Consider the following 13,838-nt stretch of genomic DNA (forward strand, 5'->3'; position numbering starts at 1 on the left):
AAGGAAGAAACAGTTTGTCACTCAGGCCAAGTATGCCAGGTATACACACACCCCCTTTACTGGGCTCATGCCAGTATCACTCCAACTGTCATGCTTTCCTAAGAAGGTAATCTACTCATTGAGTTTGGGAGCAGGATACTGCTGGACTTTGAACATCTGTGTAGTTCAAATAGCAAATCATTATACATGAATAGCTAACTACTATACAAACAAAACTATTATCTCATTAGCTTGGCTTTTATGTAAGATTGCATGCTGCATTTTACAACTTACACATTTAAAAGTGACAGACACCTAAAACAATATTAAATTGGATCTATCTATACACTTAACCAAAAAGCTGACTATTCCTAAGCCAATCTACTGGCTATTCTATATACTTCCAAAGTACGAATGGCATATAAATATTCTGTGCTGTGAGTAGTACATCTGTTTTTAAATTCACATCAGAATAGGGGCAACTGGCAGGCTCAGTGGGTAGAGCATGTGACTCTTAACCTCAGGGTCATGAGTTCAAGCCCCAAACTGGGCCTAGAGCTTACTTTAAAAAAGAAAAATCACAACAGTACATCTAATAGCCCTTTAAAAGATGACACTGGTTCTAAAGAAACCTAAATTTGAACAGCTAAGCCACCTAAAACTATAGGTACCATAACATCATAAATCTAAAACTATATAAGCACAGATATACCCAGTTCTTTAGCGATTATGAAGAGTTGACTTCCATACATAATTGTACCATGAGATTAATTATCTAGGTTCAACAGTGAGGGCACTTTGTAACTGCACTGAAGAAATATAATTAACCTGGGGGGGGGTGGTGGTGGTGGAGAAAAACCGATACATTTTACTTTGATAAGATTACAAATTTATTTCCAGTAAAGATCCAGTACTTTATTACTATAAACCTTCTTGATATTGGTACTTAAAAAGTTTTAAAGAATAAAATTTTGGTTTAGGGATTACAAATAATAAAATATACTTAGGCTATTAAAGCACTTATCTGATAAGACTATCTATTTGCTTCTATTTCATCATTCATAAAGGGACCTGAAAAATAAATGAGAAAAGTCAAGTTGTGAGTCATTAGTATGTTCTGCTCTTCAAATTAAGATTACAAATTAACATTTTTCTCAGTTTGTAAAAAAAAAAAAAAAAAAAAAAAAACATTATCCAAATACTATTAAGAAACTAGAGGGGATCCCTGGGTGGCGCAGCGGTTTGGCGCCTGCCTTTGGCCCAGGGCGCGATCCTGAAGACCCGGGATCGAATCCCACGTCGGGCTCCCGGTGCATGGAGCCTGCTTCTCCCTCTGCCTATGTCTCTGCCTCTCTCTCTCTCTGTGACTATCATAAATAAATTAAAAAAAAAATTAAAAAAAAATTATAGAATATTGGTGGTATCAACAATGAACTACATAAACTTATTAGAAGACTCTATTGTCAATTCTATCTAGCCTGATTTATTAATTGGATGTAAAACCCACTCAATTTACAAGAGGCTCTTCTTTGGGGAGTGGTAGAAAAACAATAGCTGTTTCTAAAATTTACATGGGAATGGAAATTAGCCCAAACAATTTTGAGTAAGTTAGAAGATAAGGCCCATGCCACATGATTTGAAGACATATTATTAACGTAACAGAGGAAGTCTGAAGAGACTCACAAATATGGTCAACTGACAAAAGTGAAAAGGAAATCAGTGGAGAAGGTAGTGTTTTTCATAAATGGTCAACAACTGAACATCTGCATGCAAAAACAAACACCAAAAACCAAATTATACCTTCTACCACAAACATCAAAGTGATCATACACAAAAATGTACCTAAACTAAAACTTTCTAAAAAGGAAGAAAACAAGATCTCTGAGACTGGTTTAAAAAGTTATCGGGCAGCCTGGGTGGCTCAGCAGTTTAGCGCCGCCTTCAGCCCAGGGCCTGATCCTGGAGACCCGGAATCGAGTCCCACATTGGCCTCACTGCATGGAGCCTGCTTCTCCCTCTGCCTGAGTCTCTGCCTCTCTGTCTTTCATGAATAAATAAATAAAATCTCAAAAAAAAAAAAAAAAGGAGTTCTCAGATACCATACGATAGCATGATACATAAATAAAAACCGACAAACTTGGGGATCCCTGGGTGACTCAGCGGTTTAGCACCTGCCTTCAGCCCAGGGCATGGTCCTGGAGTCCCGGGGATTGAGTCCCACATCGGGCTCCCTGCATGGAGCCTGCTTCTCCCTCGGCCTGCGTCTCTGACTCTCTCTCTGTCTCTCTCATGAATGAATAAAATAAATCTTTAAATAAATCCTTAAATAAATAAATCTGTAAATAAAATAAAATAAAATAAAAATGGGCAAGTATTGGGGCACCTGGGTGGCCCAGTTAAATGTCCAACTCTTGACTTCAGCTCAGGTCATGATCTCAGGGCTGTGAGTTCAAGTCCTGTGTAGGCTCCAGTGCTTAAATCTCCGGGGGGGGGGGGGAGGGGAGAAAAAGATTCTCACTCTGCCCTTCCCCTGCCTTATCTCTCTTTAAAAAAAAAAAAAAAAATATATATATATATATATATATTTGAACAGACAATTCAAACTACAAACAAAACTATCTTCTTAAACTATACCACTCCTCTTAAGAGATCACAATATTTATATATATCTTTCCACTCCATAAATACCCAAATCTTTAAAAAGTAAACATGGGTACTATGGTTAATACAGTAAGGTTGCTGAAGAGCAAGGATCCTTAACACATCTTGAGTTTGTGTGTGTTTTTCTTTTTTTTTTTTAAAGATTTTATTTATTCATGAGAGACACACAGAGAAAGGCAGAGAAATAAACAGAGGGAGAAGCAGTCTCCACGCAGGGAGCCCAATGCAGGACTTGATCCCAGGACCCCAGGATCATGACAAGAGCCGAAGGCAGACGCTCAACCACTGAGTCACCCAGACGCCACTTGAGTTTGTGTCTGAAGTATAATTTGAACTTTCATTTTTTTTTTAAATTTTTATTTATTTATGATAGTCAGAGAGAGAGAGAGGCGCAGAGACACAGGCAGAGGGAGAAGCAGGCTCCATGCACCGGGAGCCCGACGTGGGATTCGATCCAGGGTCTCCAGGATCGCGCCCTGGGCCAAAGGCAGGCGCCAAACCGCTGCGCCACCCAGGGTTCCCTGAACTTTCATTTTTATTATGTGGAAACACAGAATTTTAGGAAAATTCATTTAAATAGGGAGTTCAACTACATAATCCATATGGGAAAGGGAATTATTAAAAACTTTTAAACAGGAAAAAGCCAACAAGACTTCAAGACCAATGTTTGCTGAGAATTATTCTTAAGATATCACCAAGGACAGGTCTTGGGTGGTTCAGTTGGCTAATCATCCCACCACTCTTGGTTTTGTCTCAGGTCATGATCTGGCAGTTGTGGGCTGGAGCCCCCCCCAGCCTCTGTGCTCAGCACAGACTCTGCTTCAGATTCTCTGCTTCAGATTCTCTCCCTCTCCCTCCTGCTCACTCTCAAATAAATGAAATCTTAAAAGAAAAAAAAAAAAGCATCAAGGAAATACTAAGAATTTAGAGAAAGTGAAATGGTATATAAGAACAGAGGTATAAAGAGTTTGATAAACTATCACCTTTAGTGCATTGGCAGGTTTGAGTCAGCAGCAACTAAGTGATAAGACTGAATGCAAACATTTGGATGCTTACAATATAGCATGTTGCCAGAAAATATTAAATATAAACAAGTTAAATAGGATGTAATTCTTTACCCAGGTTTCCCCTGCCATCTAGAAAAACAGAAAGTAGAAGGTTCCTAGGAAACCATTCATAAGCCAAAATGCATAAAGAAATTACCATTAATTTTTTTTTTTTTTTTAATTTATGATAGTCACAGAGAGAGAGGCAGAGACACAGGCAGAGGGAGAAAAAGGCTCCATGCACCGGAAGCCCGACGTGGGACTCGATCCCGGGTCTCCAGGATCGCGCCTGGGCCAAAGGCAGGCGCTAAACCACTGCGCCACCCAGGGATCCCAAAATTACCATTAATTTATACTGAAAAAATTTTGAGCATTCCCAGATCTCCAAAATAACCTTTCTTAGTGTTTTCTGACACCTCTGCATGCATCTTGCTAACAGATGCACAAAATATATTGAGATAAAAGGCAGATGCTCACAGACACAGTTCAAAGGTATGCTGGCTTAACACAGTGTAGTTCCCAGGGAAGGAGCCTTGTACTGCCACTTTCCCTGCTAGGGTGGCATGCCAACAGCTTGCTGGAAAACACACTGAACAATTTTTGCTTTTTGCCTTTTTGTTTTTTTTAATTTTTTTTTTTTATGATAGTCACATAGAGGAGAGAGAGAGAGAGAGAGAGGCAGAGACATTGGCAGAGGGAGAAGCAGGCTCTATGCACCGGGAGCCCGACGTGGGATTCGATCCCGGGTCTCCAGGATTGCGCCCTGGGCCAAAGGCAGGCGCCAAACCGCTGCGCCACCCAGGGATCCCAACTTTTTGCCTTTTTGAAGTAGACTAAAGAGATACCAATGTAAGTCCTTTTAAAAAAAAAAAAATACATATATATATATATATATATATTTATTTATTCACGAGAGCGGGGTGGGGGGGGGGGGCAGAGACACAGGCAGAGGGAGATGCAGGCTTCATGCAGGGAGCCTAACACGGGACTCGATCCCAGGTCTCCAGGATCAGGCCTTGGGCTGAAGGCAGACACTCAACTTCTGAGCCACTCAGGTGTCCCTTTAGGTCTTTTGTTAAAAAAGAAGTGGTGTAGGGCACCTGGGCGGCTCAACTGCTTAAGCGTTTACTTTTGGCTCAGGTCATGATTCCAGGGTCCTGACATTGGCCTGGGCTTCCTGCTCAGTGGGAATCTGCTTCTTCTTCTCCCTCTGTTCCCCTACTCCCCACTCCGCTCATGTGCTCTAATAGGTGAATAAAATCTTAAAAAAAAAGAAAAAAAGTGATGTAATATGAACATTTGTGAGGTTTTTAAAAGATTTTATTTTTAAGTCACCTCTACACCTAACATGAGACCTTAACTTATAACCAACCTTGAGATCAAAAGTTGCACACTCTACCAACTGAGCCAGGCAGGTGCCCCATGTGTGCAGGTTTATGTACTAATACATATACTGTGTGTACACACACACACACACACTGAACTACAAATGTGTTCTTTGGGAAGGAGAAAGATACATTCTAACAAATAAGGAAATCTGGGAGTTTCCTAGAGATCTGGCGAATGAAATCTCCAATGAATTTAGGAGAAAAACACTGCAGTTGCCAATATTAGCAGGAAAAAATTTCTGCGATGCTAATAACTGAAACAAAGTAAAAAGGCTAATCTATATATGATTATGAGGAACAGAATCTAGAGGACAATCAGAATGCCTAACGGTTTCTCCACCTGATTCAAAGAACTAAGAATTCTCCACAGATCTGAGTTCACAAGGTCTGAAGTGAGGCCCAGGATTTGTATTTTGAATAAGTATCTGGTGTGATGCTTGTGAATACACTAAAATTTGAGAACTACTGATTTGGATTTAGTAAAAGGAGAACATAAGAGAGACAGTTAAAAGGTTTTAAGAGAGGAGATTTCTGTTAGAAAGCATAATGGAGAATGAAGTTGTAGGGCATGATGATTATTGATGAAAACTTTTCTTCACTGAATTTTAAAAGAAACCCAGGTCTTAAAAATAGGAACACATACCTAGATGATGAAAAGGGAAGCTTCTACTAGAAACTTCACAGAAGTTTCAAATATCTTATGATTCAGCATCAGTTTCCTGAACATTTCCAACATGAGGGTGGACAAAATGCATAAATGCACAGTAAATAGCACCTTTCATATTTTACTGACAGGTCAAGAAAGAGAAACATAGCTCTGACTTAAGACAGGTCAGGTCAATTTGGTCAAAGAAAATTTTATAGAACTTGGTTCTACACTGCAAAAGAACCTTAATACAACATTCTTTTATCAGCAAAAAGAGGGGATTCAGGTTTACAAATCATGTGCCACTAACACATTCTATTAACACCTAATTACTTCATTTCATAGGAGAAAAAAGTAACAAAGGTGCCTGACTGGCTCAGTTGGAGGAGCATGCAACTTTTGATCTCGGGGCTGTGAGTTTCAGCCCCACAGTGGGTACAGAGATTACTTAAATAAACTCGGGAAAAAAAAAAAAAAGGAAAAGTAACAGTTAATTCATCGCGTATAACTAAATGTTCTATTTACTATTTCAGATGCAAATGAATTCTTAAAATCATTTTAATGCAAACTCTTCCCCCAAAGATACCTAATATTCACGATGTAGCCAATTTCTATTTGAATCACCATTTGACCTTCCAACTGTCCCTCCTACTGAAAAAGGAGTAAATGTGGTTGAATGGAAAGTTTTCCATATTTCTAGAGGATAAGTCTACTAGAAATGAACACAGATCCTTCCTTCACAGGTAATATAATGATTCATTCACTAGCTGACATACATTTGACATGGAAAGCCTAAAGGCAAGCCACAATGTTGGCAAGTCATGTTCGAATTATTTCTGACAACAAAAAGTTTCTTTTCCTTCCTGGCAACCCTTTCAGGATATGAAGCCAAATGAAGCTTTCTGACAAATGACTTCACTTGTAAACACGATGTGCCATCCCCCTCTCCCACCCCATCTAGGTATCTGGACAGCTTCCAAACTAAAATTCAGGAGAGATGCTTTAAACATGAAACTCAGGCTCATCTACTCCAAATCCATTCTTTCCCCTAAATGGAAATCTGACAAAACAGGAAGTACTTGGCAGCATATAGGAGCAAGTTCTGTAGCTTATGTATTTACTGGTAACAGACTAGTTTTTCATCACCGTGTAATAAAATGCAGAACTTCACATTTAAGAGGAAAACAAAAAATTTGCCTTGGTTACCACAGTTCCCTTGGCAATTTAAAGGTCTTAAGGACAGTATCACATAGGACACTGAAGAATAAGAAACAGGAAGATGGCTTTTATTTTTGTTATAGTCTTTCAAGTCTCCCCCTGCCACCCCCCAGTCCTGTCGGTCAAGATCTAAAAGCCACTAAAATTATACAAACACTGGGGGCAATTCTAGGACTACATAAAACTAAGAAATACAAAGATTGAAAAGAAAAAAAATAAGATTTTTGGTTTGGTTTTAGGGAACCAACTTAGGGGGAAAGATTTTGTTTATGCTTCCACAGGATTGGATAGCCCTAAATACAAATTCATGTAAGTCCCTAAGTGGGCCATGAGACTCAGTAATACACTACCAAACATACCATAAGCCAACAATTTTTTGTTCCTTACCTACTTTGAAAATAATTTGAAGCAACTTATTATAAAGGCGCTTTGCAACAGAAATTATATTTGAAAGAATAAATGTTCAAAGTGCAAAAGAAAAGGTGACCTAGTAGAAGGAAAATGGTAGTTTTGGGCTATGCCAAGAGGGAGAAAATAATCATAAAAAAACACTAAACTGGGGATCCCTGGGTGGCGCAGCGGTTTGGCGCCTGCCTTTGGCCCAGGGCGCGATCCTGGAGACCGGGGATCGAGTCCCACGTCGGGCTCCCGGTGCATGGAGCCTGCTTCTCCCTCTGCTTGTGTCTCTGCCTCTGTCTCTCTCTCTGTGTGACTATCATAAATAAATTTAAAAAAATAAATAAATAAAAAAATTTAAAAAATAGGGTTAAAAAATAGGGTTAAAAAAAATCATGTCAGTCATAATAGGGTTAAAAATAGGTTTAAAAAAAAAAAAAAAAGGGTTAAAACCCCGCCTGCAGCCTAGGGTATGATCCTGGAAACCCGGGATCGAGCCCCACATCGGGTTCCCTGCATGGAGCCTCTGGCCTGTGTCTCTGCTTCTCTCTGTGTCTACGAATAAATAAAATGTTAAAAAAAAAAAAAGAAAAAAAGAAAAAAAGAACTACCAGAGAAAATACTGGAGAACACTGTACTTTCATTTATTGCATGTGGGCAATTTTACACACACAAATGCAAAATAGAAACTTCACTATAATGAAATTAGTGGTCTTTCTTAGCTATTATTTCAGATATCTATTTTATCACACAATGAAAGTATTTAGAATGCCTATTAACTAAAACAAGTGAGGTAGATACGACATTAAAGCTTCTATTAGAATTTGATGCTATGTGATAGGAATTCCATGGGGGGTACGCCTGGGTGGCTCAGCTGTTGAGTGTCTCAGGGCGTGATCCTGGGATTGAGTCCCACATCGGGCCCCCTGCATGGAGCCTGCTTCTCCCTTTGCCTATGTCTCTGCCCCTCTCAGTCTCTTCATGAATAAATAAAATGTTAAAAAAAAAAAAAAAAAAAAGGAATCCCACAGAATAGGAATAGCAGTACTTCCTTAAGTGATAAAATTAATGAGTTAATGCCTGATATACTGGATTCAGAATCTCGTGCTAAATATCAATTAACTTTTCAGGGACACAAAGATATTAGAAGTAGGCTCAGAAATGCTTATTTGAAAAATATGATGCTGGATTGAAACTATCAAGTGTATTAAGAGCTGTAAGTATCTAGCCCTGTGACCTTTATCTCTAAAAGCAGATACTCAAGCAGAGTAATGTATCCCAGGTCACAACCAATGAGAACAGGCTTATGATTAGAACACAGAACAAATGGTTTTCAAATCCAGGGTTCCTATATTAAGATGATTATTCAATCAAACATCCCACTGAACTACTGTAGAAATTCTGAGAATTTTTGAGCTAAGGGTACATACTTGCCATTTTAGCTTTATGAATGCCTAATGTGAGCCTGTTATTTTAACTTATCTCATTTTCCACTATTCTCAATTATTTCAAATTTAGAGGCCAAGACCCTCTCAATATTTCAGTAACTGAGGACCATGTTAGCGTCCTCATGAAATCTCTCACCCAGTTCCTCTTCTGACTACCCCTACTTTCCACGCCTAGAGGCATTATGATAATAAGAAAATATGTTACTTGTAAAGTGAAATTACTGATTCAGTCAAGTGTCTTATACTGGCAGAAGATATACTCTAAGCCCTGGCCAAACTTCACAAATTTGGACCACTGGTAATAAGGAAGATTGGTGGGTGGGCATATCTGTGAAAAATCAGTTATTTAAAAAAAAAAAAAAACAGAACAAAACAAAACAAAAAACCTAATCCCTCTGGTGGACAGATATACCACCTTTAAAAAAACAGCATGAAAATATTCCAATGAAATTCTTGACCTGTGGATAGTCTTCCCTAGTGAATTACATGTTCTCGAATCTGACTTAATTCTAAAACCTCAAGTGATCAAATTTTAAGTGATCAGGCAAGATGCTCCTAATGTACCAACACTGACAAAGCATATTTTTACTGGCATGCATTTGTCTAATGAATATCATCACCTTTTAGGGACGCCTGGGTGGCTCACTGGTTGAGAGTCTGCCTTTGGCTTAGGTTGTGATCCCAGGGTCTTGGGATCAAGCCCCACATCAGGCTCTCTCTGCTTCTCTGTGTGTCTCTCTTGAATAAATAAATTTTTAAAAAGAAAAAAAAAAAGGAGTATCACCTTTTAGGGGTGCCTGAGTGGCTCGGTCAGTTGGGCATCTGCCTTCAGCTCAGGTCATGATCTCAGGGTCCTGGATTGAGCCCTGCATTGTGCTCCTTGCTCAGCAGGGAGGCTGCTTCTCCCTCTCCCTCTGCCTGATGCTCCTCCTGCTTGTGTTCTGTCAAATAAATAAATAAATCCTTAAATAAATATCACCTTTTGGATTGTATATACTTTATAAACTTTCCCACAAATGAGTGCCTACTAAGTGCCAAGGCTTGTGACAGGTTCTAAACTTACTAAGGTGGGTAAGGTATGTTCTCTGACTGTAAGGATGTCCTAACTTAGTGAAGGACATTTAAATGAATAAAAAGTTAAAATGTAAGATACAAAGTGACAGGAATCATGTTAAGAGGAAACATATGGAATTCATATGGACAGATTACCTATATAGCTGTAGAGGTTATTAACAAAAGTTTAAAAAACAGAGTTGACTATGCGGGGATAAGGGAACATTCTAGATTGTGGGAAAAGTGTAAATAAAAACAAAGATCAGGGAAAACAAAAACTTTGTATATGGAAGCCATGACATTTTTAGTGTAACTGCAGCAAATTAGTCTGGAGAGAGAGATATGAAAGGTCTAGGATGGGAGGCAAAGAGTCTAGATGCTTTATTTCTGTATATAATGTATTCTTTTAAAAGCTGCTGGAATGACAAATAATATTTAACAGCATTATATATAATAACACCACTATAATATCTGATAGCTTCCTAAACCCCTGGCAATACTCTAAGCACTTTACATGTATGAACTCATTTAATACTAATCCCAACATTGTCAGGGAGTTCTACATATATTATCCACATTTTACAGATGGGGCAGAGAAGTTAAGAAATTTGCTGTAAACTACCCTTCCCACAAAAACCCTGGTCATACCTGCACATTCTAAAGCTGGAAGTATCTTCTTTGCTATCCCTGAGCTATTTTTAAAAGCTATCATTCTAATGGGGGCATGGACAAGGCCTAAATCCTGTAAGTAGCTCCAATCACTTAATCTTTGAGAAATAAAAGATACCAAAGGGATTAATAAAAAGAAAAGCAATGAAAACATACACATAACCATACATTCATTATAAACTAAGCATGCTGAAAATCAATGCACAAATGTTTCTGAATGTATTACTTTTTCCTCAGTCTGTAAAAATAGATTGTGTCTTCTAACTCAAAGCCAACACTATGATGGGAAAAATTTTAAATACCTAATTATTTAAATGAAATCAAAGACTTTTTTTTTTTTTTTTAAAGATTTTATTTATTTATTCATGAGAGTCACGGAGAAAGAGGCAGAGACATAGGCAGAGAGAGAAGCAGGGTCCCTGCAGTAAACTAGATGCAGGACTTGATCCCAGGACCCTGGGATCATGACTTGAGCCGAAGGAAAATGCTCAACCACTGAGCCACCCAGATGCCCGAATTACATATTTTAAAGACTCTTGGCTAAACATTCGTGCTCCACACATATCTGTTGCTGCTCTTTATTTTGTTAAAAATGAAAGAAAATACACAAAATCTAGTCCACTGAGAAAGAGGAGGGAAAGATATTTTTTACCCCATGTATTTGAGTAATTTAAAAGCAAACATGTATTTTCTAAGATATTATCTTAAAACTGTATTTTTTTTTAATGAAAAACTGACCTCTTCTTCAGTTTGAGAATCATCTGGTTTCCCTGCAGTTATTTTATGTTCTAATCCACTTTAATTTTTCAAATTGTACTTTATTTATTAATTTAAGTAATCTCTATACCCAACTCAGGGTTCAACCTCACCATCCCAACACTCCAAAACCAAGAGTCACAGGCTCTTCTGACTGAGCTAGTCAAGTCATACTTTAAAGATGAAAAATAAGAAAACCTTGATATATGCAGTAAAATCTAATCGAAGAATGGAATTAAAATTCAAAATACAGGAAACAATGTTAGGTAGAGCACTTGCCTTGTCCCAGTTAGGGAGCTCATAGGCACTTTGACAAAAGAATGGCTACCAGAAATTTCCAGCTCTAACTAGCAAGTTTAAAACTGATTTCATTTTCCTTACTAATCATTGGTCTTTCCTGACCTTCCAAATTTGTTAATAGTATGCACTATCCCCTGCTCTTTAAAACCTAGAGTGTTTTTTCTTCTTCTACAATCAAATAGAGATCAAATGCTATCAACTTTTTCTTTTTCCCTCAGGATCTCTTACCTATTCCTTCCTCTCTCCAGGTCCTACTCTAGTTTCAAGCATACTGATGCACTGCAACAGTATCTTTTTTTTTTTTTTTTAAAGATTTATTTATAGAGAGCACACTTGCAGAATGGGGAGAGGAAGAGGGATAAAAACTGAAGCCAACTCCACACAGAGTCCAAGGCAGGGCTCAGAAGACAGTATGGAACACTTAACAAAGTGCAGCACCTCCCACTGCAACAGTATCTTAACTGTCTCCCTACTTCCAATTCTTGTGTCATTTCTTCAAGTCACACTGGACACTGTTTCCAAATGATTTTCTAATAGTACATCCTGTGTATTTTGTACCCCTCAGTGTCTATCCAAAAACCCTCAACAAAAATAACGAAAATTAAAGTTTATATGGAAGAATATCTGCAGTAAATTACTATTAAATATATAATAGTCTCAAAGAATTAAGAAATATCGTAACTCCTACATAAATGGACAGAAATCCTGAAGACAGATCTTGTCTATTAGTAACAATCAGGAAGTGAAATTACAGAAAAAGGTCCCACTTTACTAGTTAACAACAAAAATATTACAGGGAAAAGGAGAGCTCAACATATTTTGTACCTAATTAGCAAAAATGATTAGAATTATAAGCTACCCAACGCTGACAGTCCAAAAAGACAGAATATAATGGATGCACATAGATGATATTATAGCACAATACTGAAAAAAACCAGAAACCTAAAAGGTCAAGCAATAGAAAGAAGAAGCCGAAGGTGAAAGAGTTTGATGGAATATTTTCAGACGTTAAAGTTTTAACAGGGACTGTGTGGTCACACTGAATGCTCACTACAATGTTAAAGGAGCGAAGAAAAATAAAAGTTAATCTAGTACTAAAGAAAAATATGCATACAGACAAGGAAGAGGGAAATTTTAGAAATCTGATGTTAGAGTGGGATTAAAAGTGATTTTTTTTAGTTCCATTTTGATTTGTAAAATTTGAGAATAAAACAAAAATAATTTTCATTTCCAGTTCACATCCCAGCTTTCAAGTCATCTCTCAAGGTTCCCAAACCTGTAGAGAGGACAACGACCCCATATAATTCTGATGTGCAGCTAATGCTAGAAATGTGGACGAGTTTGCCTCACGAAATTTTCTTAACATAATCTTCAATCACCATCCTTTCTAAACTTGTTTACTAACTAGCACCAAACAGCTTTTTAAATATAATTTTTTAAAAAAGATTTTATTCATTCATTTATTTATTATTTCATTTTATTTATTTATTATTTATAAATTATTATAAATTTATTTATTTATTTATTCTCAGAGGGAGAAGCAGGCTCCATGCAGGGAGCTCGATGTGGACAAAATCCCAGGCCCTTGGGATCATACCCTGAGCCAAAAGGCAGATGCTCAAACACTGAGCCACCCAGGCATTCCAGTATAAATTGTATTCTGGATCACAACTTCCCATCCACTAAGAAAGCCTAAGATCTTCCCTTTTAATTTTACAAATTATAGTTCAACCTTGAAGAGTCTCCAATGATCACTAAGTAAATTTCTTTTTCTTCTGCATTATAAAACAATTTGGCGTGGGGCACCTGGATAGCTCAGCTGGTTAAGCATCTGACTCTAACTGGCTCAGATCATGATATCAGGATTTTGAGAATAAGCCCTGTGTCAGGCTCTGCATTAGGCATGGGGCCTGCCTAAGATTTTCTCTCCCTCTGTGCTCCCCTCTAATAAAAAAAAAACCCACAAACTCAATTTGGTTTTTATTTATTTTTAAATATTTTATTTACTTATTCATGAGACCCAGAGACACAGACAGAGGGAGAAGCAGACTCCATGCAAGGACTCCGGGACTCCAGGATCATGCCCTGGGCCAAAGGCAGGCGCTAAACCGCTGAGCCACCCATGGATCCCCTCAATTTGGTTTTTATAAAACAATTAGATGCAGGGTGCCTGGGTGGCTTAGTTGGTTGAGTGTCTACTTTTGGCTCAGGTCATGATCCCAGAGTCTTGGGATCAAGCCTTACATCAGAGAGCCTGCTCCTCTCTCCCATTTGTGTA

General features: G+C 38.1%; 1 long non-coding RNA gene across 3 annotated transcripts in view; it reads right to left on the minus strand.

The window, feature by feature from the left end:
- Nucleotides 1–13,838, minus strand: part of LOC140640024 (uncharacterized) — a 35,654-nt gene that overhangs the window by 17,342 nt on the left and 4,474 nt on the right. Inside the window, exons 4-5 of one of the 3 annotated variants that reach the window (XR_012036678.1) lie at nt 9,567–9,723; nt 846–1,050 (exon numbers count right to left, since the gene is read on the minus strand). This is a non-coding gene — a long non-coding RNA (uncharacterized lncRNA). Of the gene's footprint in view, nt 1–845; nt 1,051–4,572; nt 4,948–9,566; nt 9,724–13,838 lie in introns of those variants that run through there. The other 2 variants (XR_012036680.1, XR_012036679.1) reach the window with 2 other exon arrangements.

This window comes from Canis lupus, chromosome 9, assembly GCF_048164855.1.
Source record: "Canis lupus baileyi chromosome 9, mCanLup2.hap1, whole genome shotgun sequence".
Lineage (NCBI taxonomy): Eukaryota > Metazoa > Chordata > Mammalia > Carnivora > Canidae > Canis > Canis lupus.